We start from the raw sequence: 27,151 nt of genomic DNA, 5'->3' as shown, positions 1-27,151 counted from the left end.
TCAGGAGTATTATGTCGTAAGAATGTCGATGGATGAAGACAACAAGTCGGAGTCTTTTCTTCAAGTCTAACAGACTACGCACATTGAAGAGTAATACTTTGTAAGCGGTACCTAGTCAGAGCTCCTCAGCTTGTGGGTGCTCTGGCTTGCGGCGTCGCTGAATCTTTAGTTGTGCTGCACTGCCTGTCACGGTATAGCGGAAATTTTCAGCTTCATCTCCATCTTTCCGTTTAGCTTCTTCTATCAAAGCCCGGATGTTTTCCCTGGCTTCTTTAGAGTAATCGTGGGATACACTTATACTAGTGTATTCCTCAATCTGGCACTGTTTCAAATTCCTCAATGATCGAAAAATTTGAGCTTTTTCATCTCTGCTCGTAAGGATTAGTTTCATAGGTCTTGGTCTTACGTTCTCCTCAGTACTCGCTTTTCCAAGCCGGATGACTTTTGTTCTCTTCTACATAATGATGTGTGAAAAAATTCCCGTATATATTTTTTGCCTAATTGATGTGATAAACTTAATAAATGGTCTCCACGTGCATCCGGGAGGATAATTATTTCTGTTTCAGCTCCTGATTGTAATTTTTTACTGTTTCATCAGAGGCTGGACTTTGTTTGGGTAGCCCCAGTTACAGGGCATTTCAGATTCCGGTGGAAGAAACTTGCATACTTCATATTCGACTATTGCAAACGGTGTAGTATTTGACGAATACTGAAGCCCTGACCTCTAAGATTAAACTTTTGGCGCCAGGATTTTTTGCAATTGTTTCTTTTGGTTACATTAGGTTGTTTTCTCAGTCAACATTTGGCGCGAAAATTCTCCGCATTTGTTCGACTGATTTATTTGTCTTATAGTTATTTATTTAAAAGAATTTAGGTTATTCGTTTAATTAGGACTTATTCAGCGACTACTAGTCTTCGGACTGTTTTTATTTGTCCCAAATAATGACGGCTTTGTCCTCGCCTTCTCCCCCATCCGATCAGCCATTCACTGTCTGCATGGGTGATAAACTTATTAAATAGTTTCATTAAATAGTTGATAAACGTATTAAATAGTTTCATATGAATCTATGATTGAGAAATGGCATCAAGGAATCAAAGAATTAACTCTTCTAAGACATCAGTCAAATGCGGCCAATGCAAGAAAGGAGTCAAAGAGGGTGACGGTTCTGCGATAGGGTGCGAAAGTTGTCAAATTTGGTTTCACGGTACCTGTGCTTACCTCTCCGAGGAGGAAGTTAAATGGCTTGGAGCTGAACGCAACTATGTGTGGCTTTGTGACTCCTGTGTCGAGCAGAATGACAACATCTTCATTTCTTCAAAAACCGAAGCTAAGTTGAATGCCTTATTTGATTCTTTAAGTAACAACTTTACATCATCAATTGCAGAACTAATTCTAAAGCTGTTAAAGAGTCTTTTACTAGTCATCTATACGATGACGTCAAAAAATCTGTTAATGAGACCATACCATCCTACGATGACATTAGTTCAGGTCGCTCAACCACTCAGTACAAAAATCCTGATATGCCGTTTATTATAAATGGTGTTACTGAATCTGAAGACTCGTATTTGAAGCAAATTGAGAAGGACTCGATGGAAGTCAAAAACATAATATGGCATATGGGGTTAGCTTGCGACGGCAATGTAACAGGTGTTAGAAAACTTGGCAAAAAATCAACCTCCTGAACAAACAAAAGCGAAACTGCCGTCCTATACTTATCACAACTTCCAATCCCCTTTTCCTTCAGAATTGCTTTGCTAGAAGTCACTACTGGCAAAATATTGTAAAACCTGTATACATTAAGAAGTTCCTCATTTCCAGTGAAAGACAGAAGGAGAAAGATGTTCTCGGGAAACGCTTCCATATGGTTCATCAGAAAGGAAAAAATAAAGAAGACTTTCGGATAGAGAATTTAAAACTTTTTTATCAAGGGCATGAAGTCGAAATGAGCAGGTATTGGCCAACACCAGCCATTTGTTTGCTTCTCAATTGTCAGTCAATTTGCAGCTTGTCTAAACGTCAAGAATTAGTTAGAATAATGACAACAGCATCAATTTCCTCAATGTTTTTAACTGAAACATGGCTCGCTGAAAGCATTTCTGATTCAGAAATATTACTCGGATCTAACTTCAATGTTGTGGCACGTACAAATCGTAGCAAATGAGAACACGGAGGTGTTCTCATTGCTGCTTCTAATTGCATCCAAACAAAAAAAATTGAGGTTAAATAACCACAATATCCTTTCTCTGTTGCGTGTGATCTTCTAGATAGCATACCGTCGTTTTTCATTTTGATATACAAACCCCCACCCGGATCCCCATTTCACTTCAACATCGAATCGCTCACTGATTGCCTAAATGAATACCTAGCAAAAATCACATGTTTATCAAGCAACTATTCGCCGACGACAACAGTTAATATTTATGTGCTCGGTGATTTTAATCTTGCCTCATCAATTGGGAAACACTTGCATCGATTAAATCTCAGGAAGTTAAGTTTTTAGATTTACTTGACAAACTTAATTTGAATTAATTTGTTAGCGGTCCCACTCACAAAGGTCACAACACTTTGGATCTTATCTTGTCTAATGTGGACCAATTACCTGTATCTATTGAAACCAAACTTTTTTCCGATCATTACCCGATTTTCTTTTCTTTTAACTTCGATCTGATTGATGCTAATTTTAAATCAAGTTTTTCACGCTCGTCATTCAATGCGCAAGCTTTCAACTTTTATCTTTCTGACTTGTTCAAATTGCAAGCGTCAACGATATCAAGACTTTGGTCTATCCTGAACACTGGTATTTTCATCTGCAAGAAAGTTTTAGTCAAAGTGTTAAAATGAAAAAAGCTAAGCGACGTAATGCGCCAATATTTCTCTCCTCGCATACAATTCATCTCCTGAATCAGGAAAAAACTAACCTCCGTAATCTTAACAAAACACTTTTGCCCTCACTAAAACAAAGAGAACTTAATAAATCTCTTAACGAGTCGATTGAATTGGACAAGCAAATTTTCATTGAAAAAGTTAACTTTTCATATTCTTCTCATTGTTTCAAGCTGCTGAAAACACTTGGCTTCAGTAAGCATTTATTTTTTGTTATGTCTAATAGCGGAGTTTCTCTGTCCTCTAGCTCTGAGACCGCAAATGGTTTTATTACTTTCTTTGGTTCCGTTTTTTCTCCCAAAATTAAATACGATGTGCCAGCATCTTATGCATTTTTGCCAGAGTTGTGTATAGACAACGTAACGGTTTCAGAAACAGAGATGAAAATCTTATTATTGCGCTTTGATGATTCTTGCTCTATGGGCGCTGATAATATTCCCTCATTCGTTCTTCGTGACTGTGCAACTATTTTATCTCCAGCAGTTCAACAACTCTTTTACTGGGTTACCAACAATTGCACATGGCCTTCTTTATAGAAAATATTGTATATTATGCACTTACATAAAATAGGACCACTGAACTTGATTGAAAACTATCGTCCAATAAGTATTTTATGTAAACTTTCGTTGGTATTTGAACGTATTTTGTTTGACTTTATTTATCCAAAGGTGAAGTTTTTAGTTTGCAAACAGCAACACCAATTCATGAAATTATGGAGCACTGTAACTCAAATGATTGATTACTTAGATATTGTTTATAAATCTCAAGACAATAGCTCTCCTGCACTTTCAGTTCATTTTGAAATTTGGAAGGCCTTTGACACTGTTCCTCATCACTTATTGCTGTCTAAACTTCAAGTTCTTGGCTTCTGTTCTGGTTTTTTGGTATTTTTTGAATATTATCTTTCTGATAGCTTAAAGTGCGTCAAAGTGAATGACACTTTCTCTCCTTTCTGGAATGTAACATCTGGTGTACCACAAGGCAGTGTCCTCGGACCACTTCTTTTTCTGTTATTTATCAATGATATGCCAAATGTAATCTCACATGGATCGTATTTTTTGCACGCTGATGATTTGAAAGTTTTTACTTGCTGCGGGCCACAACTTATACAACAAGAGCGTAACGCCTTACAGCAGTGGTCAGTTTCAAATTGCTTGAATTTTCACCAGTCTAAATGTAAAATTTTATATTTCAATTTTGACCGTTCGCAAGTATTAAAACTAGGTGAGACAGCACTGGATTATATTGACTATTTTGAAGACTTTGGCCTCACCAAATCGCGTAATTTGAGCTGGCAATGTCATATTGATAAAAAATTAGCTAAATGCAAAAAGATTTTCTATTTCATAAAGCGAAACGTGCCTTTCACGATCTCAGCAAGGAGAAGACTTTGATTGTATCAAAGCCTCGTCCTCTCCATCCTTCGTTATGGTTGTTCTGTATAGCAGCCTTCCATAACCTATATGCGCAAGCTGGAGAAATTTCAATCAAGAGTTTTCAGATGGATTATTTCTGATCCCAATTATGTTTCTAAACTTCAAAGACTTTCTTTCTTACCAGTTTGCTACCAGAAAATTGAGTCGGATATGGTCCTGCTTTGGAAAACGATCAATAAACAAGCGGAGGTTGAGAGTAAAATACAAAGTTGTTTTTTCAACACAAGGTCATCGACTCTTGGATTTTTTAGCGTGCCTAAAACGCAGAAGTTTTGCTCTGAAGATAATTTTTTGTCAGGGCCACCAGATGTGCAAATGAACTGCTAAAGCCAAATGTTATTAAAATCGATATGCCGCTGGGCATATTTCGTACTAAAGTACATATTTTTCTAGTTGAAAAACTTACTTTTTTAAAAATTGATATCTCTTGTTCTTATTTTGTAAAACGTTTTTGTAAAAATTGTCGCACTTAATTTCTCCTGATGCCTGGACTAAATGATCTCCTCACTCCTGTTTTGGACTTGAGTCTTTTACTATTACTACTACTACTACTACTACTACTACTACTACTACTACTACTACTACTACTACTACTACTACTACTACTACTACTACTACTACTACTACTACTACTACTACTACTACTACTACTACTACTACTACTACTAGTACTACTACTACTACTACTACTACTACTACTACTACTACTACTACTACTACTACTACTACTACAGAACCAGAACGCGTTATTTGCGTTCGATGTAAATCTAAATGTGTTCATAGATCGTGACTTGGAATTGCTCAGACAACAAATTGCATTGGAAAGAAATTTTGATCTTTTCCGTGTAGTTTGCCAACTTTTATCAGCTCTTGATCGAATATCTGCTCTTGAAAATAAATAAGAGAAAGTAGACTTGCTGATTTCTGAAATTCAATCAATGAAGCTGGAGATAATTTCTCTGAAGAAACCACATTACCCGTATCTAAGAGCTGCTTTCAGAAATCGAACTGACAGTACTGCTAGCGATCAAAATTCAAAGAAATAAACAGCTGACGGCAATGCAAACGTTCTTGCCAATAAGGAGTCTGAAGACAGAAAACCATAAGTTTTCAAGACGGGCACAAAATATTAATCATCAGACGAAAGTCAGTGCAATTAAAAGACCACCGCAAAGACGGCATCTCTACATTGATCGCTTAAGCAATTTTGTCTCTACGGATGATAAAAATTATTGCATGAACACGGCAGCCGATCTATTGTGTATCCGTGAAATATCTAGGGAAGATTCTCATCTGAAGTCTTTCCACTGTGTATTCAACTTCGATAATGATTTAGTTGAATCTCACAATTTCTGGCCCAAAAAAGTTTCATTTTCAAGATTTTTTTAAAATCAGAATGCGAGGGAATGGCTTTGATGCATGACTATCAAATTTCAAAGCTGCCAATGACCGTGTAAAAGTTTGATTACATAACGCAAGTACGGTTCGCAACAAAACCTCGCAAATGAAAAATCTTATTGAAGCTAATGATTTTAGCCTCATAATTTTTACAAAAACGTGGATCAAAGATAAAGCAAATGATGAGTTTTAACTCCAGCAGTGTTGCCCAAATGGCTATTATTGCTTAAGTGCAAACAAAAAAGAAAAAAAAAGTGGCTGAAGATTAGCGGTGTTCTATGATGGAACTTAATGTGTCGATAATTTTTCAAACGCGTAGTTGTCTTTTCTTGAATTTACACTGGGTAAGTCAATGTATCTTTTGGTTTGTTTAAACCGTCGACCAAATACTAATGTACGTGTCTTTAAAGTGAGTAAATATCGTTTATTGAGGAGAAAGCGCATTCGTTAAAAAAACACTTTTTGTAGGCGATACCAATATTTCTAAGCCGCTATCAAATGATGCGTCAAGAAATTGGTTTATTTTTCGGATGAATTGGGTTTGCAACAGCAAGTTAACGTGTCCACACACAAGATTGGTGGATTTTTAGACCACGTTTTTGCATCCTAGGAGGTTGAAGTATCAGAACCTCTTGTAAGCTTCGTTACAAGCTCTGATCAAGGAGTTGTGCTTTTTGACCTTCTGCAAAAGCACCAAAATTTAGCTGCAAAGAAATCCTCGTGCAGAAAATGGCAAAATTTTGACGTTATAGCAATTGCAGAAAATATTGTTGTTCCGATCGACAGAGATAATCCTGAAAATGTTTGGAACATTGTCTTAATGAAAGAAATCAGCTCTGTCAATAAAAACTATCCTCTGAAAACTAAATATGCGAGAAATCATACGTGCTGTTTCTTTGACGATGAGCCAAAAACGATGAAAAGATCGAGAAGAAATTTTGAGAAAGCTTACCAAAAGAATGGTAATTCCCATGCCAAAAGGCCGGTTCCTTGATTCAGTTATGGATTATTGTGAGCTGTTTACCAAAAAGAAAAATGAATACATCGAAAAAAAGTGTCGCTAGTGAAAATAAGCCTGTCAGATATTCTATGCTGCAGCAACTCCAGCAACTCTTAAAAGAATTTTTTCCTGCCGCAGTCACTAGGGGAGCCTTAATGTCTAGCAAACAAGTTTAATGCTTACTTTGTTAAGAATATAGAAACAGTATTAGTTTCCTAAATCGAACGAAAGGTCTAGATTTGAATGATTCATATACAACAACCCTGGAAAGTTTTCGAGTTATCACACTGAACGATTTGCAATTACTTCTACCACAATTCTCCAACAGTACTGCACTCAGTGATGTAATAACAAGGAGGTTATCCAAATTTATTTTGACAAGTGTTCCGGACTACTTCATTGCGTTAATTAATTTAACTCTCCAGACAGCATACTTCCCAAATTAATTCAAACAAGGAGACGGGAGTCCGCTCATAAAGAAATTTGACCTTGATCTTGAGTTGTTGTTGAGTTATCGCCCTGTGACAGATCTAAGCTTCCTGTCAAAAGTCATTGAGTTATTTTTTGAGCTAATTAATTTCTATCTGGAATCCAATTATCTCATAAGCAAGTACCAGAGTGCTTTTCGTTGCTCGCATTCACCGGAAACGGATTTTCTTAAACTCTTTAATGATCTTCTTTGCTATCTAGATGAGGCGCGCTTCGTGATGTATATTAGGTTAGACTTGTCCGCAGCGTTTGATATTATTGATCATCAGTTTTTTTTTGATTAATTAGCAAAAAAGATTGACTTGCAATCGGTGGTGTTACCGTCTATTAGGAATTATCTTTCGCGTTGTTCGAAACACGTTATCGTAAATGGATGTCTTTTTGGTGATGTTAAAGTTATGACGGGTGTGCCACAAAGGTCGGTTCTCGGTTCTTTACTTTTTTCCTGTCAAATACTGCCTTTAAAAGATAAGCTGAAAGAACTGGGAATATGGTACCATTTCTTCGCAGATGATACCGTTACTTTTTTGTATTGGAATTGACCTTCAGTCGATGCATGTTTGATGATATTTTGACCTCGATTCAACGTTGGTTCAGCAATGCAAAATTGAAACTGAATGCGAATAAGAGTGAGTACATGACTATTGGGAAATGTAAAAATGTTATACATAAATTTCTTTACTTCTGCCAGAAGATGGTGACTATAGTGAACAGGTAAAAATTCTAGTTTGTTATGTTGATTGTCAACTTGCTCTGCAAAGACAGGTCAAATTTGTTTGTTCGAATTCATTTTATTATCTCCCTAAAGTGTGGTCAATTCGTGATTAAGTTAAAACATCGATCCTTATTGAGTTAAAAAGAGTTTTGGTGTTATCACGTGTTGACTACTGTAATTCTTTCTATTATGTTCTGCCAAACTCTTTGTTAGCAAAACTTCAGCAACTAATCATCTCTGCCGCGTTTGATTTTTGATTGTCAACTTCAACACCAACCTCGTTGTACCTGGAGCAGCTACACTGGTTGCCAATTAAGTACGCATTGTGTTCAAAATACTATTGCATGCGCATCGCTTTGTACATCAGACTGGCAAACTCTCACTAAAATTATCGGAACTAATGAAACGAAAAACGATGGTTGCAAGGTCTGTTTTTTTACAATTTCCTTGTTCCCGAACTTTTCTCTAATCTTAGAAGACGTTCATTCGCACACGTTGTCGTTGTTGAGTGGAATAATAATAATAATAAAAATAATAATAATAATAATAATAATAATAATAATAATAATAATTAAAATAAAATTAATATTAATAATAATAAACATAATATAAATAATAATAATAAAAATAATAATATTAATAATATTAATAATAATAGTAATAATAATATTAATAATAATAATAACAACAATAACAGTATTCATAATAATAATGGAGAATGGAGGACGCTTAATAAAATGATAAAGAGCATGAAGCGCCCCGTCCGGATTTGAAATATCATTGTATGATACAACCTCGGCCAACCGTGAGCCAACTAATTTTTTGTAAGGATTTTTTGAACACAGATATGGAAAATAGGTCCAATTTCATCGACAGAAAAAAGACTTAGCTGAATTGGTTAAAAATTATTATCAATTATTTATTTATCAAAAATATGATAACATTCATTCGCACACGTTGTCGTTGTTGAGTGGAATAATAATAATAAAAATAATAATAATAATAATAATAATAATAATAATAATAATAACAATAATAATAATAATAATAATAATAATAATAATAAAAATAATAATAATAATAATGATAATAATAATAATTATGATAATAATAATAATAATAATAATAATAATAATAATAATAATAATAATAATAATAATAATAATAATAATAATAATAATAATAATAATAATAATAATAATAATAATCCAAAAATTACTATTATTCATGCATAAATTTTCGAAAAAAATAACAATTGTTTGAATAAAAATTTTCTCTGCATATTTTTTTCCCGTACGTTGCAGTCAATTTTCTGCCCACTTTATGAAGTGAGAGATGCTTCTTTTTTCAATTTTTTGATAATTTTGTAAATAACTATCAGGCAAGAAAGACAAGATGTTGCTTTTCCGTCCCCCAAAAGTGACCTTATTTTGGTTTTTATTTCTTAAAATGACTAATTTTTCAACCCTGAAGGTTGGGTTTTTTGATAACTAACTTACTGGTTGCTGATTTATCGTATTTGATTCAAACAATGAAGTGCCGATTTCAGGTCTGAATCGATGAGTTTGTCACAGATCTAGATAAATATTTTGTTCGACGTCTCAAGAACAGGTGAAACTAATAGATCAACTTTGCTACTAGCTCTGCGTTGCTTAAGCACCTTTTACCGTAGAGCAGAGTGCAGAAAAAGGGTTCAACATTAATTATAGTTTGAGGAATTGCGACAAAATAACTCAATATGATAGAGCTAGATCCACTAAGAGCATGGCACACTATTTCTCGAGTTTGTACTTGAGAAAAATTAAGGGTTGTTAGCAGTAGAAGCGTTCGTATGAGAGGAGTTTGTTGTGTTTTATCGTGGTGTTCATTTAATTTTGAAGAGAATCATTTCTATGCAATGTTGAAATACAGTTGACAAAATTAGTGGTAAATGAAGATACAGGTGACGGACGTGATGATTTATCAGACACAAGGAGTCAGGGGCAGCGGAAAAAAACAAAGAGAAAAGCGGACGCTTAAGAGATTACAACAGAGCGTATATTCAAGAGTGCGTTAATCGGAAGAGCGCGTTACTTGATTAAGATTCTAAAAGGTTTGCATCACTTGTAACAGGTACATGCCTGCCTAGAGCGCCACATTAGAGAATTAGCTACAATGGGTGTAGGTATTCCAAGTAAAAAAAATGATTGCAGTCGGTGTTTTGTGAGGTTCAACATTGCACTGCTGCACGCGAAAAAAATCTACCGTTAGCAATGACAAAACGAATCTAATTTTTGATAGAAGTTGAATAAAAGGTTTGCCTTCGCTGGTGCAAAATATGTTAACCCAGCATGTACAAATGCAGCGAAAACGGCAATGAAGGGTAATCACAAGAACAAAGTGAAAAACGGAAATATGGAACGCTCTCAACATTTGTTTTTTTTAGAAATTGGACTTATGTTAGACCCTGATTATAAAAAATTATTAACCTTTTTTGAAAGCTAACGTCTTCTTTCGAGAAACGTATCAGATTATCTAAATTATTAACACTCTTTCTGAGTGTTTTGAGTTCAAAATTTCCTACCAACAAGTTTTGTATACATCTACCCCCATGTTTTTTTCTTATTAATTAAAATGTATTATGCGACCCAATGATTGAAAATATATTTTTTTGATGTTGCTCCAAAATGTACCAAATTGTAAAATTGGTTCTTTTTTTCGTAAAAAATCTCACGTGAATTTAAAATTGCTTTAAAATTGAAACCACGAATTGGAATAAATTTTAGTATATGTTGCAACCAATTGTTTTTTTGGTTACTCGATCACAATTTGCATTTTAGGTAATTTTTCTTTTGATAAGAACAACAAAACTCAGCATGCGGGCTTAATTTAAACCACTGTTTTGAGATCTCGAAGACAAAAAATTGTTGCCTATATAAAAAAAATTGAGCAATAGAAAAACGATGTATGATCAGCCCTCCATTTTCTCTTGTGTATGATCCAACCTCCATATTTTTTCGGATTTGTAAGAAGCGACCAAATAATAATAATAATAATAATAATAATATTAATAATAATAATAATAATAATAATAATAATAATAATAAATTAATATTAATAATAATATTAATAATATTAATAATGATAAACATAATAAAAATAATAATAATAAAAATAATAATATTAATAATATTAATAATAATAATAATAAAAATAATAATAATAATAATATTAATAACAATAATAGTATTCATAATAAAAATGGAGAATGTATAATAGTATTAATAATAAAAATAATAATATTATTAATAATAATAAAATTAATAATAATAAACATAATAAAAACAATAATAATAAAAATAATAATCATAATAAAAATAATAATATTATTAATAATAATAATAATATTAATAACAATAATAGTATTCATAATAATAATGGAGAGTGGAGGACGCTTCATATAATGATAAAGTGCAAGATGCGCCCTGGCCGGATTTGAAATATCATTGCATGATACGACCTCGGCCAACCGTAAGCCAAATATTTTTTGGAATGATTTTTTGAACACAGATTTGGAGAATAGGTCCAATTTCATCGAGAGAAAAAAAACTTAGCTGAATTGGTTAAAAATTATTATCAATTATTTAATTATCAAAAAATGGTAGGGCCGTTCATCCAAAATTTTTGAAAAAAATTTTTTTTCGAAAACATTTGTTTGACTAAAAATTGTCAATGCATATTTTTTTCCCGTACGTTGCAGTCAATTTATTGCCCACTTTATGTAGTGAGAGATGCTTCCTTCTTCAAATTTTTTGACAATTTTTTAAATAACTATTACGAGAGAGAAGATATTGCTTTTCCGTACCCCAAAAGTGACCTTATTTTGGTTTTTATTTCTTAAAATGACTAATTTTTCAACCCTGAAGGTTGGTTTTATTGATCACTAACTTACTGTATAGTAGTATTTATAATAATAATAATAATAATAATAATAATAATAATAATATTAATAATAATAATAATAATAATAATAATAATAATAATAATACTAATGTTAATAAAAATAAACACAATAAAAAAAATAATAATAAAAATAATACTCATAATAAAAACAATAATATTATTATTATTAATAATAATAATAATATTAATAACAATAATAGTTTTCATAATAATAATGGAGAGTGGAAGACGCTTCATAAAATGATAAATTGCATGATGCGCCCTGGCCGAATTTGAAATATCATTGCATGATACGACCTCGGCCAACCGTGAGCCAACTATTTTTTGGAATGATTTTTTTAACACAGATTTGGAGAATAGGTCCAAGTTCATCGACAGAAAAAAGACTTAGCTGAATTGATTAAAAATTATTATCAATTATTTAATTATCAAAAAAATGGTAGGGCTGTTTATCCAAAAATTTTGGAAAAATATTTTTTTTCGAAAACAATTGGTTGACTAAAAATTATCTCTGCATATTTTTTTCCCGTACGTTGCAGTCAATTTATTGCTCACTTTATGTAGTGAGAGATGCTTCCTTCTTCAAATTGTTTGACAATTTTGTAAATAACTATCACGAGAGACAAGATATTGCTTTTCCGTTACCCAAAAGTGACCTTATTTTGGTTTTTATTTCTTAAAATGACTATTTTTTCAACCCTGAAGGTTGGGTTTATTGATCACTAACTTACTGGTTGATGATATATTGTCTTTGATTCAAACTATGAAGTGCAGATGCCAGTTCTGAATTAATGAGTTTGTCAAAGATCTAGATAAATATTTTGTTTGACGTCTCATGAAGAGGTGAAAGTAATCGATCGACTTTGCAACTAGCTCGGCGTTGCTTAACTACCTTTTACCGTAGAGCAGAGTGCAGAAAATGGGTTCAACATTGATTATAGTTTGAGGAATTGCGACGCAATAACTCAATATGATAGAGCTAGATCCAATAAGAGCATGGCACACTATTTCTCGAGTTTGTACTTGAGAAAAATTAAGGGTTGTTAGCTGTAGAAGCGTGCGTATGAGAGGAATTTGTTGTGTTCTATCGTGGTGTTCGTTTGATTGTGAAGAGAATCATTTCTATGCAATGTTGAAATACAATTGACAAATTTAGTGGTAAAGGAAGATACAGGTTACGGACGTGATGATTTATCAGACACAAGGAGCCAGGGGCAGCGAAAAAAACAAAGAGAAAGGAGGACGCTTAAGAGATTACAACAGAGCGTATAATCAAGAGTGCGTTAATTGGAAAAGTGCGTTAATTGATTAAGATCTTAAAAAGTTTGCCATCACCTGTACCAGGTACACGCCTGCCTAGAGCGCCACATTAGAGAATTAGCTACAATGCGTGTAGGTACTCTGTGTAAGTAAAAATAAAAATGATTGCAGTCAGTGTTTTGTGAGGTTCAACCTTGCACTGCTGCACACGAAAAAAATCTACCGTTAGCAATGACAAAAAGAATCTAATTTTTTATCGAAATTGAATCAAAGGTTTGCTTCAGTTATAATAATAATAATAATAATAATAATAATAATAATAATAATAATAATAATAATAATAATAATAATAATAATAAAAATAATAATAATAATAATAATAATAATAATAATAATAATAATAATAATAATAATATTAATAATAATAATAATAATAATAATAATAATAATAATAATAATAATAATAATAATAATAATAATAATAATAATAATAATAATAGTAATAATAATAATAATAATAATAATAACATTAATAATAATAATTGAGGGCGCTTCATAAAATGATAAAGTGTGTGATGCGCCCTGGCCGGATTTGAAATATCATTGTAAGATACGCTCTCGGCCAAGCGTCAGCCAACTGCTTTTTTGAATGATTTTTTGAACACAGATTTGGAATAAAAGGCAGTGCAAATTAATTTTCAAAAGAAGATGAAATCTCTTGAATCAATTCAACATTGACTAAATTATCTGAGCCGTTCAATGATCTATCGGTAGTTCAAAATAAAAAAAATGCTGAAGTAAAAAAATGCTGTAAAATTTAACTAGGCCAAGCAATTTTTGGGACAGATGCACTTAAGAACTTCTTCGGGTACTTAATCTATTTTGTCTCCCAAGTTTTTGATTTCACAGCCGCGTTTATTTCAATTTCCGAAACAAACATTTCGAGTACAGAAGAAAATGCTGGCTGAATTGTTTTTGATCAGAATGAAATCTCGCAAATCAATCCGCCAAACAATGCATAAATGACCTGCAATGAGATTCTATAGTAGTATTTGAAATTTCAGTGTTTCACATATACCCACTGCTGGTGTGCACCTTGGTTTGTTGGTCAACAAACAGTAACATCTTCCAAGTATTGCAATTTCCACTTCTACTCGCAATAGACATATCCATAATAATAGTAATATAAATAATAATAATAATAATAATAATAATAATAATAAAAATAATAATAATAATAATATTAATAATAATAATAATAATAATAATAATAATAATAATAATAATAATAATAATAATAATAATAATAACAATAATAATAATAATAATAATAATAATTGAGGGCGCTTCATGAAATGATAAAATGTGTGACGCGCCCTGGCCGGATTTGAAATATCATTGTATGATACGTTCTCGGCCAAGCGTCAGCCAACTACTTTTTTGAATGATTTTTTGAACACAGACTTGGAATAAAAGGCAGTGCGAATTAATTTTCAAAAGAAGATGAAATCTCTTGAATCAGTTGAACATTGATTAAATTATCTGAGCCGTTCAATGATCTATCAATAGTTCAAAAAAAATGCTGAAGTAAAAAAAATGCTGTAAAACTTAACTAAGCATAGCTTTTTTGGGACAGATGCACTTAAGACCTTCTTCGGGTACTTATTCTGTTTTCTCTCCCAAGTTTTTGATTTCACAGCCGCGTTTATTCCTATTTCCGAAACAAACATTTCGAGTACAGAAAAAAATGCTGGTTGAATTGTTTTTGATCAGAATGAAATCTCGCAAATCAATCCGCCAAACAATGCATAAATGACCTGCAATGAGCTTCTATAGTAGTATTTGAAATTTCAGTGTTTCACATATACCCACTGCTGGTGTGCACCGTGGTTTGTTGGTCAACAAACAGTAGCATTTTCCAAGTATTGCAATTTCCACTTCTACTCGCAAAAGACATGTCCATTTGTCATTGACAAAATAGTGCCAGTAAATCTTTGATAGTGTACTTGCAGAGTAAGTCACCAAATTTCAAATTTTTGATAATGAGGTTTTGAAGTAATTTTTAACGATAGAAAAATTTATCTGCTGTTGTCAATTTTGTTTGATTTTGAGGTCAACAAGGGTCTGCCGTCTTGTTATATTAGAATAGAACAGAATAACTGTCAATTTAAAAAGATACAGAACCTTAATTTTTGATCGTGCATTTTACATAGAGATTCAGTGGTAACAGTTTTAAGGCCACTAAGTATTTCCAGTAGGTCTGACTTGAGTTGAGTATCCAATTCGTTGCATGCTGTTGGAATTTTTTGAATTCGTGGAGGTTGCTTCTACTTGGTAGCCTCGTTTGAGAGGCATAGATGGCAATCAGCACAACATATCCGGTATATGCATTTAGTTTCACTGTCCGGTCACATGAGCTTGACAAATTACGTTTCATTTGAAAGAGTGCGCTCATTGTTTTCCTAGACGTAATAAGGCAACTTTCTTTCCAACTTAATTTTTGCTGCATAAAGAGACCCAAATCAAGCTGATACTCGACTGATTCGAGATCTTTCTCCCCATTTTTTGCCATGATGCTCCGTTTTAAGTTAAGTACATGAGATTTCTTTGTATTTTGTTCCATTTTATTGGTCTCAAGCCGTTTCTGGATAGTTTCTGTTATCTTATTCATGTCATTTTGATGCGTGCTATCGCTTTGAAATAATCAGAGTAACAGTAGTTGTCAACTTCTTGCATCATTTTGGACAGGTCATTGATGAACAGGAGAAATAGAAGTGGCCCAGCAATTGTCAATGAGAGACTTCGCTTTTAATGAGAGTTTGTTTTAATTGTATACAATTGAAAAAATTGAGAGCGATTTGCTTTTGTATAAACTTCACAGAAACTTTTTCAGAAATGACTTTTCAAAAATAGTTTGCTTGGAGTATGCTCTCCTAATCGTGCCAAATATTCTACTTGCTCTTCGCCAAAAAAAGAAAACAGAAACAGAAAAGTTTCTGTAAAACTAAATTAAGCAAGGCATTTTATGGAACAGATGAGGTTCAGACGTCTTTCGGGCAGGTAATCAGATATGTCTCACAAGTTTTTGATTTCAGAGCCACGTTTTTCCGATTTCAGAAATAAACATTTTGAGGACAGAAAAATCCTGCGCAATCTGTTTTCGAACAGATTGAGATCTTTAAAACCAGGCCGCCAAACATTGTTTAAATTATCTGCAATGAGCATTAATTGTAGTAGTCCACACACACAGTAACATTTTTCAAGGATTGCAATTTCCACAATTACATACAATACGCATGTACATTTGGCATTGAATTTGAGGGCGGTAACAAAATAGTAACAGTAGACTTTTGATATTGTACTTAAATCTAACGTAAGCAATGACAAAAAGAATCTTTTTTTTTCATAGAAATTGAATCAAATGTTTGCCTTCGCTGGTGCAAAAATGTTAACCCAGCATGTACAAATGCACCGAAGTCCGCAATGAAGTGTAATCACAAGAACAAAGTGAAAAGCGGAAAATCTCCACAGAAAAATTACTCAATGATTTTTCAGCCTGTATGGAACGCCCTCAATATTTGATTTTTTTAAGATATTGGACTTTTATCAGACCCTGTTTGTAAAAAATTATTAACTTTTTTTGAAAGCTAACGTCTTCTTTCGAGAAACGTATCAGGTTATCTAAATTATTAACAGTCTTTGTGAGTTTTTTGAGTTCAAATTTTCCTGCCAAAAAGTTTTGTATACATCGACCCCCATGTTTTTTTCTTATTAATTAAAATGTATTATGCGACCCAATGATTGCAAATATTTTTTTTTGATGTTGCTTCAAAATGTATCAAATTGTAAAATTGGTAGTATTTTTCGTAAAAGAATCTCACGTGAATTTAATATCGCTTTAAAATTGAACCCAAGAACTGGAACAAGTTTTAGTATATGTTGCGACGAATTGTTTTTTGGTTACTCGATCACAATTTGCATTTTAGGAAATTTTTCTTTTGATAAGAACAACAAAATTCAGCGTGCTGGCCTAAATTAAACCACTGTTTTGAGATCTCGAAAGCAGAAAAATTGTTGCCTATATAAAAAATTGAGCAATAGAAAAACGATGTATGATCAGCCCTCCATATTCTCTTGTGTATGATCCAACCTCCATATTTTTTCGGATTTGTATGAAGCCACCGTATAATAATAATAATAATAATAATAATAATAATAATAATAATAATAATAATAATAATAATAATAATAATAATAATAATAATAAGAATAATAATAAAATAATAATAATAATATTAATAATAATAATAATAATAATAATAATAATAATAATAATAATAATATTAATATTAACAATAATAAACATAATAAAAATAATAATAATAAAAATAATAATCATAACAAAAATAATAATATTAATAATAATAATAATAAAAAATAATAATAAAAATAATAATAATATTAAGAACAATAATAGTATTCATAATAATAATGGAGAATGTATAATAGTATTAATAATAAAAATAATAATAATAATAATATTAATATTATTAATAATAAACATAATAAAAATAATAATAATAAAAAAATAATCATAATAAAAATAATAATATTAATAATATTAATAATAATAATAATAATAATAATAATATTAATAATAATAATAATAATAATAATAATAATAATAATAATATTAATAAAAAAAATAATATTAATAATATTAATAATAATAATAATATTAATAATAATAATAATAATAAAAATATTAATATTAATAATAATAAAAATAATAAAAATAATAATAATAAAAATAATAATCATAATAAAAATAATAATATTAATAATATTAAAAATAATAATAATATTAATAACAATAATAGTATTCATAATAATAAGGGAGAGTGAAGGACGCTTCATAAAATGATAAAGTGAATGATGCGCCCTGGCCGGATTTGAAATATCATTGTATGATACGACCGAGGCCAACCGTGAGCCAACTACTTTTCGGAATGATTTTTTGATCACAGATTTGGAGAATAGGTCCAATTTCATCGACAGAAAAAAGACTTAGCTGAATTGGTTAAAAATTATTATCAATTATTTAATTATCAAAAAAAGAGAGGGCCGTTCATTCAAAAATTTTGGAAAAATTTTTTTTCGAAAACAATTGGTTGACTAAAAATTATCTCTGCATATTTTTTCCCGTACGTTGCAGTCAATTTATTGCCCACTTTATGTAGTGAGAGATGCTTCCTTTTTCAAATATTTTGACAATTATGTAAATAACTATCACGAGAGACCAGATATTGCTTTTCCGTAACCCAAAAGTGACCTTATTTTGGTTTTTATTTCTTAAAATGACTAATTTTTCAACCCTGAAGGTTGGATTTATTGATCACTAACTTACTGGTTGCTGATATATTGTCTTTGATTCAAACTATGAAGTGCAGATTCCAGTTTTGAATCGATGAGTTTGTCAAAGATCTAGATAAATATTTTGTTCGACGTCTCATGAAGAGGTGAAAGTAATAGATCAACTATGCAACTAGCTCGGTGTTGCTTAACTACCTTTTACCGTAGAGCAGAGTGCAGAAAGTGGGTTCAACCTTGATTATATTTTGAGGAATTGCAACAAAATAACTCAATATGATAGAGCTAGATCCACTAAGAGCATGGAACACTATTTCTCGAGTTTGTACTTGAGAAAAATTTTTTGTGTTCTATCGTGGTGTTCGTTTGATTTTGAAGAGATTCATTTCTATGCAATATTGAAATACAGTTGACAAATTTAGTGGTAAAGGAAGATACAGGTGACGGACGTGATGATTTATCAGACACAAGGAGTCAGAGGCAGCGAAAAAAAACAAAGAGAAAGGCGGACGCTTAAGAGATTACAACAGAGCGTATATTCAAGAGTGCGTTAATTGGAAGACTGCGTTAATTGATTAAGATCTTAAAAAGTTTGCCATCACCTGTACCAGGTACATGCCTGCCTAGAGCGCCACATTAGAGAATTAGCTACAATGGGTGTAGGTACTCCAAGTAAAAAAAATGATTGCAGTCGGTGTTTTGTGAGGTTCAACATTGCACTGCTGCACACGAAAAAAATCTATCGTTAGCAATGACAAAAAGAATCTAATTTTCATAGAAGTTGAATCAAAGGTTTGCCTTCGCTGTGCAAAGAGATGTTAACCCAGCATGTACAAATGCAGCGAAAACGACAATGAAGTGTAATCACAAGAGCAAAGTGAAAAGCGGAAAATCTGCACAGAAAAAATGATTAATGATTTTTCAGCCTGTATGGAACGCCCTCAATATTTGTTTTTTTTAAGAAATTGGACTTATGTCAGACCCTGATTGTAAAAAATTATTAACTTTTTTTGAAAGCTAACGTCTTCTTTCGAGAAACGTATCAGATTATCTAAATTATTAACAGTCTTTTTGAGTTTTTTGAGTTCAAATTTTCCTGCCAAAAAGTTTTGTATACATCGACCCCCATGTTTTTTTCTTATTAATTAAAATGTATTATGTGACCCAATGATTGCAAATATTTTTTTTTGATGTTGCTTCAAAATGTATCAAATTGTAAAATTGGTAGTATTTTTCGTAAAAGAATCTCACGTGAATATAATATCGCTTTAAAATTGAACCCACGAACTGGAACAAATTTTAGTATATGTTGCAACCAATTGTTTTTTGGTTACTCGATAACAAATTGCATTTTAGGAAATTTTTCTTTTGATAAGAACAACAAAATTCAGCGTGCTGGCTTAATTTAAACCACTGTTTTGAGATCTCGAAGGCAGAAAAATTGTTGCCTATATACAAAATTGAGCAATAGAAAAACGATGTATGATCAGCCCTCCATATTCTCTTGTGTATGATCCAACCTCCATATTTTTTCAGATTTGTATGAAGCGACCAAATAATAATAATAATAATAATAATAATAATAATAATAATAATAATAATAATAATAATAATAATAATAATAATAATAATAATAATAATAATAATAATAATAATAATAAGAATAATAAAATAATAATAATAAAATTAATAATAATAATAATAATAATAGTAATATTAATTTTAACAATAATAAACATAATAAAAATAATAATAATAAAAATAATAATCATAACAAAAATAATAATATTAATAATATTAATAATAAAAAATAATAATAAAAATAATAATAATATTAATAACAATAATAGTATTCATAATAATAATGGAGAATGTATAATAGTATTAATAATAAAAATAATAATAATAATAATTTTAATATTATTATTAATAAACATAATAAAAATAATAATAACAAAAAAAATAATTATAATAAAAATAATAATATTAATAATATTAATAATAATAATAATAATAATAATAATAATATTAATAATAATAATAATAATAATAATAATAATATTAATAAAAAAATAATATTAATAATATTAATAATAATAATAATATTAATAATAATAATAATAATAAAAATATTAATATTAATAATAATAAAAATAATAAAAATAATAATAATAAAAATAATAATCATAATAAAAATAATAATATTAATAATATTAAAAATAATAATAATATTAATAACAATAATAGTATTCATAATAATAATGGAGAGTGGAGGACGCTTCATAAAATGATAAAGTGAATGATGCGCCCTGGCCGGATTTGAAATATCATTGTATGATACGACCGAGGCCAACCGTGAGCCAACTACTTTTCGGAATGATTTTTTGAACACAGATTTGGAGAATAGGTCCAATTTCATCGACAGAAAAAAGACTTAGCTGAATTGGTTAAAAATTATTATCAATTATTTAATTATCAAAAAAAGAGAGGGCCGTTCATTCAAAAATTTTGGAAAAATTTTTTTTCGAAAACAATTGGTTGACTAAAAATTATCTCTGCATATTTTTTTCCCGTACGTTGCAGTCAATTTATTGCCCACTTTATGAAGTGAGAGATGCTTCCTTTTTCAAATTTTTTGACAATTTTGTAAATAACTATCACGAGAGACCAGATATTGCTTTTCCGTAACCCAAAAGTGACCTTATTTTGGTTTTTATTTCTTAAAATGACCAATTTTTCAACCCTGAAGGTTGGGTTTATTGATCACTAAGTTACTGGTTGCTGATATATTGTCTTTGATTCAAACTATGAAGTGCAGATTCCGGTTTTAAATCGATGAGTTTGTCAAAGATCTAGATAAATATTTTGTTCGACGTCTCATGAAGAGGTGAAAGCAATAGATCAACTATGCAACTAGCTCGGCGTTGCTTAACTACCTTTTACCGTAGAGCAGAGTGCAGAAAATGGGTTCAATCTTGATTATATTTTGAGGAATTGCAACAAAATAACTCAATATGATAAAGCTAGATCCACTAAGAGCATGGAACACTATTTCTCGAGTTTGTACTTGAGAAAAAATTTTGGTGTTCTATCGTGGTGTTTGTTTGATTTTGAAGAGACTCATTTCTATGCAATATTGAAATACATTTGACAAATTTAGTGGTAAAGGAAGATACAGGTGACGGACGTGATGATTTATCAGACACAAGGAGTCAGGGGCAGCGAAAAAAACAAAGAGAAAGGTGGACGCTTAAGAGATTACAACAGAGCGTATATTCAAGAGTGCGTTAATTGATTAAGATCTTAAAAAGTTTGCCATCACCTGTACCAGGTACATGCCTGCCTAGAGCGCCACATTAGAGAATTAGCTACAATGGGTGTAGGTACTCCAAGTAAAAAAAAATGATTGCAGTCGGTGTTTTGTGAGGTTCTACATTGCACTGCTGCACACGAAAAAAATCTACGGTTAGCAATGACAAAAAGAATCTAATTTTTTATCGAAATTGAATCAAAGGTTTGCCTTCGCTGTGCATAGAGAATTTAACCCATTATGTACAAATGCAGCGAAAACGACAATGAAGTGTAATCACAAGAACAAAGTGAAAAGCGGGAAATCTCCACAGAAAAAGTGATTAATGATTTTTCAGCCTGTATGGAACGCCCTCAATATTTGATTTTTTTAAGATATTGGACTTTTATCAGACCCTGTTTGTAAAAAATTATTAACTTTTTTTGAAAGCTAACGTCTTCTTTCGAGAAACGTATCAGGTTATCTAAATTATTAACAGTCTTTGTGAGTTTTTTGAGTTCAAATTTTCCTGCCAAAAAGTTTTGTATACATCGACCCCCATGTTTTTTTCTTATTAATTAAAATGTATTATGCGACCCAATGATTGCAAATATTTTTTTTTGATGTTGCTTCAAAATGTATCAAATTGTAAAATTGGTAGTATTTTTCGTAAAAGAATCTCACGTGAATTTAATATCGCTTTAAAATTGAACCCACGAACTGGAACAAATTTTAGTATATGTTGCCACCAATTGTTTTTTGGTTACTCGATCAAAATTTGCTTTTTAGGAAATTTTTCTTTTGATAAGAACAACAAAATTCAGCGTGCTGGCTTAATTTAAACCACTGTTTTGAGATCTCGAAGGCAAAAAAATTGTTGCCTATATACAAAATTGAGCAATAGAAAAACGATGTATGATCAGCCCTCCATATTCTCTTGTGTATGATCCAACCTCCATATTTTTTCAGATTTGTATGAAGCAATCAAATAATAATAATAATAATAATAATAATAATAATAATAATAATAATAACAATAATAATAATAATAATAATAATAACAATAATAATAATAATAAAAATAATAATAATAATAATAGTAATAATAATAATAATAATAATAAAATTAATATTAATAAAAATAATAATATAAAATATTAAAAATAAAAACAATAATAATAATAATAATAATAATAATAATAATAGTAATAATAATAATAATAATAATAATAATAATAATAATAATAAAAATAATAATAATAAAAATAATAGTAATAATATTAATATTAATAAAAAATAATAATAATAAGAATAATAATAATAATAATAATAATAATAAAATTAATAATAATAATGATAATTGAGGGCGCTTCATAAATTGATAAAGTAAGTGATGCGCCCTGGCCGGATTTGAAATATCCTTGTATGATACGCTCTCGGCCAAGCGTCAGCCAACTACTTTTTTGAATGATTTTTTGAACACAGATTTGGAATAAAAGGCAGGGCAAATTAATTTTCGAAAGAAGATGAAATCTCTTGAATCAGTTCAACATTGACTAAAGTATCTGAGCCGTTCAAAGACCTATCAGTAGTTCAAAATAAAAAAAATATGCTGAAGTAAAAAAAAATGCTGCAAAATTTAACTAAGCATAGCAATTTTTGGGACAGATGCACTTAAGACCTTCTTCGGGTACTTATTCTATTTTGTCTCCCAAGTTTTTGATTTCACAGCCGCGTTTATTCCAATTTCCGAAACAAACATTTCGAGTACAAAAAAAAATGCTGGTTGAATTGTTTTTGATCAGAATGAAATCTCGCAAATCAATCCGCCAAACAATGCGTAAATGACCTGCAATGAGCTTCTATAGTATTATTTGAATTTTCAGTGTTTCACATATACCCACTGCTGGTGTGCACCGTGGTTTGTTGGTCAACAAACAGTAGCATTTTCCAAGTATTGCAATTTCCACTTCTACTCGCAAAAGACATATCCATTTGTCATTGACAAAATAGTGCCAGTAAATCTTTGATAGTGTACTTGCAGAGTAAGTCTCCAAATTTCAAATTTTTGATAATGAAGTTTTGAAGTAATTTTTAACGATAGAAAAATTTATCTGCTGTTGTCAATTTTGTTTGATTTTGAGGTCAACAAGGGTCTGCCGTCTTGTTATATTAGAATAGAAGAGAATAACTGTCAATTTAAAAAGATACAGAACCTTAATTTTTGATCGTGCATTTTACATAGAGATTCAGTGGTAACAGTTTTAAGACCACTAAGTATTTCCGGTAGGTTTGACTTGAGTTGAGTATCCAATTCGTTGCATGCTGTTGGAATTTTTTGAATTCGTGGAGGTTGCTTCTACTTGGTAGCCTCGTTTGAGAGGCATAGATGGCAATCGGCACAACATATCCGGTATATGCATTTAATTTCACTTTTCGGTCACATGAGCTTGACAAATTACGTTTCATTTGAAAGAGTGCGCTCATTTTTTTCCTAGACGTACTACGGCAACTTTCCTTCCAACTTAATTTTTGCTGTATAATGAGACCCAAATCAAGCTGAGACTCGACTGATTCGAGATCTTTCTCCCCAATTTTTGCCATGGTGCTCCGTTTTAAGTTAAGCATATGAGATTTCTTTGTATTTAGTTCCATTTTTTTTGGTCTCAAGCCGTTTCTGAATAGTTTCTGTTATCTTATTCCTGTCATTTTGATTGCGTGCTATTGCTTTGAAATCATCAGAGTAACAGTAGTTGTCAACTTCTTGCATCATTTTGGACAGGTCATTGATGAACAGGAGAAATAGAAGTGGCCCAGCAATTGTCAATGAGAGAGTTCGTTTTTAATGAGAGTTTGCTTTTAATTGTATACAATTGAAGAAATTGAGGGCGATTTGCTTTTGTATAAACTTCACAGAAACTTTTTCAGAAATGGCTTTTCAAAAATAATTTGCTCGGAGTATGCTCTCCTAATCGTGCCAAATATTCTACTTGCTCTTCGCCAAAAAAGAAAACAGAAACAGAATAGATCCAAAGTTGCTGTAAAACTAAATTAAGCAAGGCATTTTTTGGAACAGATGAGGTTCAGACGTCTTTCGGGCAGGTAATCAGATATGTCTCACAAGTTTTTGATTTCAAAGCCACGTTTACTCCGATTTCAGAAATAATTATTTCGAGGACAAAAAAAAACTGCGCAATCTGTTTTTGAACAGATTGAGATCTCTAAAATCAGACCGCCAAACATTGTTTAAATTATCTGCAATGAGCATTAATTGTAGTAGTCCACACACACAGTAACATTTTTCAAGGATTGCAATTTCCACATTTACATACAATACGCATGTACATTTGGCATTGAAGCTGAGGGAGGTAACAAAATAGTGCCAGTAGTCTTTTGATATTGTACTTGCAGAGTTAGTCACCAGCTTTCAGATTATTAATCTTTTTGTTATGAAGTAATTTTTAACGATATAGCAAGTTGTTATCTGCTGTTCTCAACCATTTTCGATTTTGAAGTCAACAAGCGTCTGCCGTCTTGTTAAGTTAGAAAAGAATAAAACAACTGTCAGTTCATAAAGATATACATCCTTAAAATAACTTAAATTTGCAAATGGCATTGTCTAAGCGTTCTGTTTGGGAAGAAAGAAAGGATAAGTTGCTTGCCTTATCATGCCAAGTATTCTACTTGCTCTTCGCCAGTTTTTTCAGTAAGAATACAGAAGCATGATCTATTATTACAACAACAGTATATAGAGCCTGGAGACAAAACAGGGAATTTTGAATAGTTCAAATAAAAAATTTTGATTCAGAATTAACTTCTTTTGCTGAATTTAAGGGTATACTTTCTTATTTATTCAATAACAAGGCTGGTTCAGTTTTTCTCATGTTCCAAGGCGTGATTTCGGTAAAACTCGCAGCATTTGTATTGTTTTGGATGCGAAATGATCGGAGCATTTCCATTTGTTCGGATGTGAAGAAGCAGGAGTCTTGTGACCGTGAAAAAACACGCTTTAGCAGAGGCCGCAGGTGATTGTAATCCTTCACTAGTCATTCGGAACGAACGTTTCTTCCTGGCTACAGCTTCCTGAGGATTATACGATTCGTCTCCTTGTGAAATGTCAAGGATTTGACAACTTATTTAAGTTGAAATTTTTCAAATAACAAAGCAACACCAAATCTTACATCAATTCACCATTTGTTAATAGTGATTCCACGAAAAAATGTATCTTCTAAAATACAAGAATAAAAGGCAGTGCAATTTAATTTTCAAAAGAAAATGAAATCTCTCGAATCAGTTCAGCTTTGAATAAATTATCTGAACCGTTCAAAGATCTATCAGTAGTTCAAAATATAAAAAATGCTGAATTAAAAAAATATGCTGTAAAACTTAACTAAGCATAGCAATTTTTGGGACAGATGCACTTGAGACCTTCTTCGGGTACTTATTCTGTTTTGTCTCCCAAGGTTTTGATTTCACAGCCGCGTTTATTCCAATTTCCGAAACAAACATTTCGAGGACAGAAAAAATGCTGGGTAAATTGTTTTCGATCAGAATGAAATTTCGCAAAACAGTCTGCCAAACATTGCATTAATTACCTGCTAAGAGCCTTAATGTTAGTATTTCAATTTTCTGTGTTTCACATATACCCACGGGTGGTCGGCACCCTGGTTTGTTAGTCAACAAACAGTAACATTCCAAGTATTGCAATTTCCACTTTCGCTTGAAAAAGGCATATCCATTCGTCAATGACATTGAGGAGGGTTACAAGATAGTGCCAGTAAATCTTTGATATTGTACTTGCAGAGTAAATAGCCAAATTTAAAATTTCTGAGGTAATTTTTAACGATAGAACAATTTGTCTGCCGTATAGAATAGAATAACTGTCATTTCAAAAAATACACAAACTCAAAACAACTTGACCTTAAAAATTGTTTTGTATGGCGTTCTGTTTGGGAAGAAAGAAATGTTGCTTTCCAAATCATGCCAAGTATTCTACTTGCCCTTCGCCAGTTTGTTGAGTAGCAATACAGAAGCTTGAGCTATTTTTGCAACAAAAGTTTTTAAGGTGTGGAGAAAAAAGTAAGTGGCACGACTGGTTAACTTCAATAGTTCAAAACGGAATATTTTTGTTCAGAATTCACTCTTTTTGCTAAAATTATAGGTATAATTTTTCGTTCATTCGTCTCTCATGTGCATTTTGTCTCATATGCCACTGCCTAAATTGAATAAAACTTGGAGCAATTCCGTATTTCTGGATGTAGAGCGGCAAAACAGAAGTTATGTGAAGGTGAAAGAGCACGCTTTAGCTGAGGCCTTGGGTATTGTTAATCCTTCACTAGTCATTCAGAATGAACGTTTTATTGTCTTT

The 27,151-nt window shown here is 31.3% G+C and overlaps 1 protein-coding gene across 1 annotated transcript in view; it reads right to left on the bottom strand.

Moving 5' to 3' along the window:
• LOC142341786 (small ribosomal subunit protein eS7-like) overlaps window positions 1-27,151 on the bottom strand; it is a 115,876-nt gene that overhangs the window by 34,302 nt on the left and 54,423 nt on the right. The gene's annotated exons all lie outside the window — the stretch shown is intronic.

The sequence above is a fragment of the Convolutriloba macropyga genome, chromosome 6 (assembly GCF_964194025.1).
Source record: "Convolutriloba macropyga chromosome 6, txConMacr16.3, whole genome shotgun sequence".
Taxonomy (NCBI): Eukaryota; Metazoa; Xenacoelomorpha; order Acoela; family Convolutidae; genus Convolutriloba; species Convolutriloba macropyga.
This window is presented reverse-complemented; position numbering and strand designations above follow the sequence as displayed.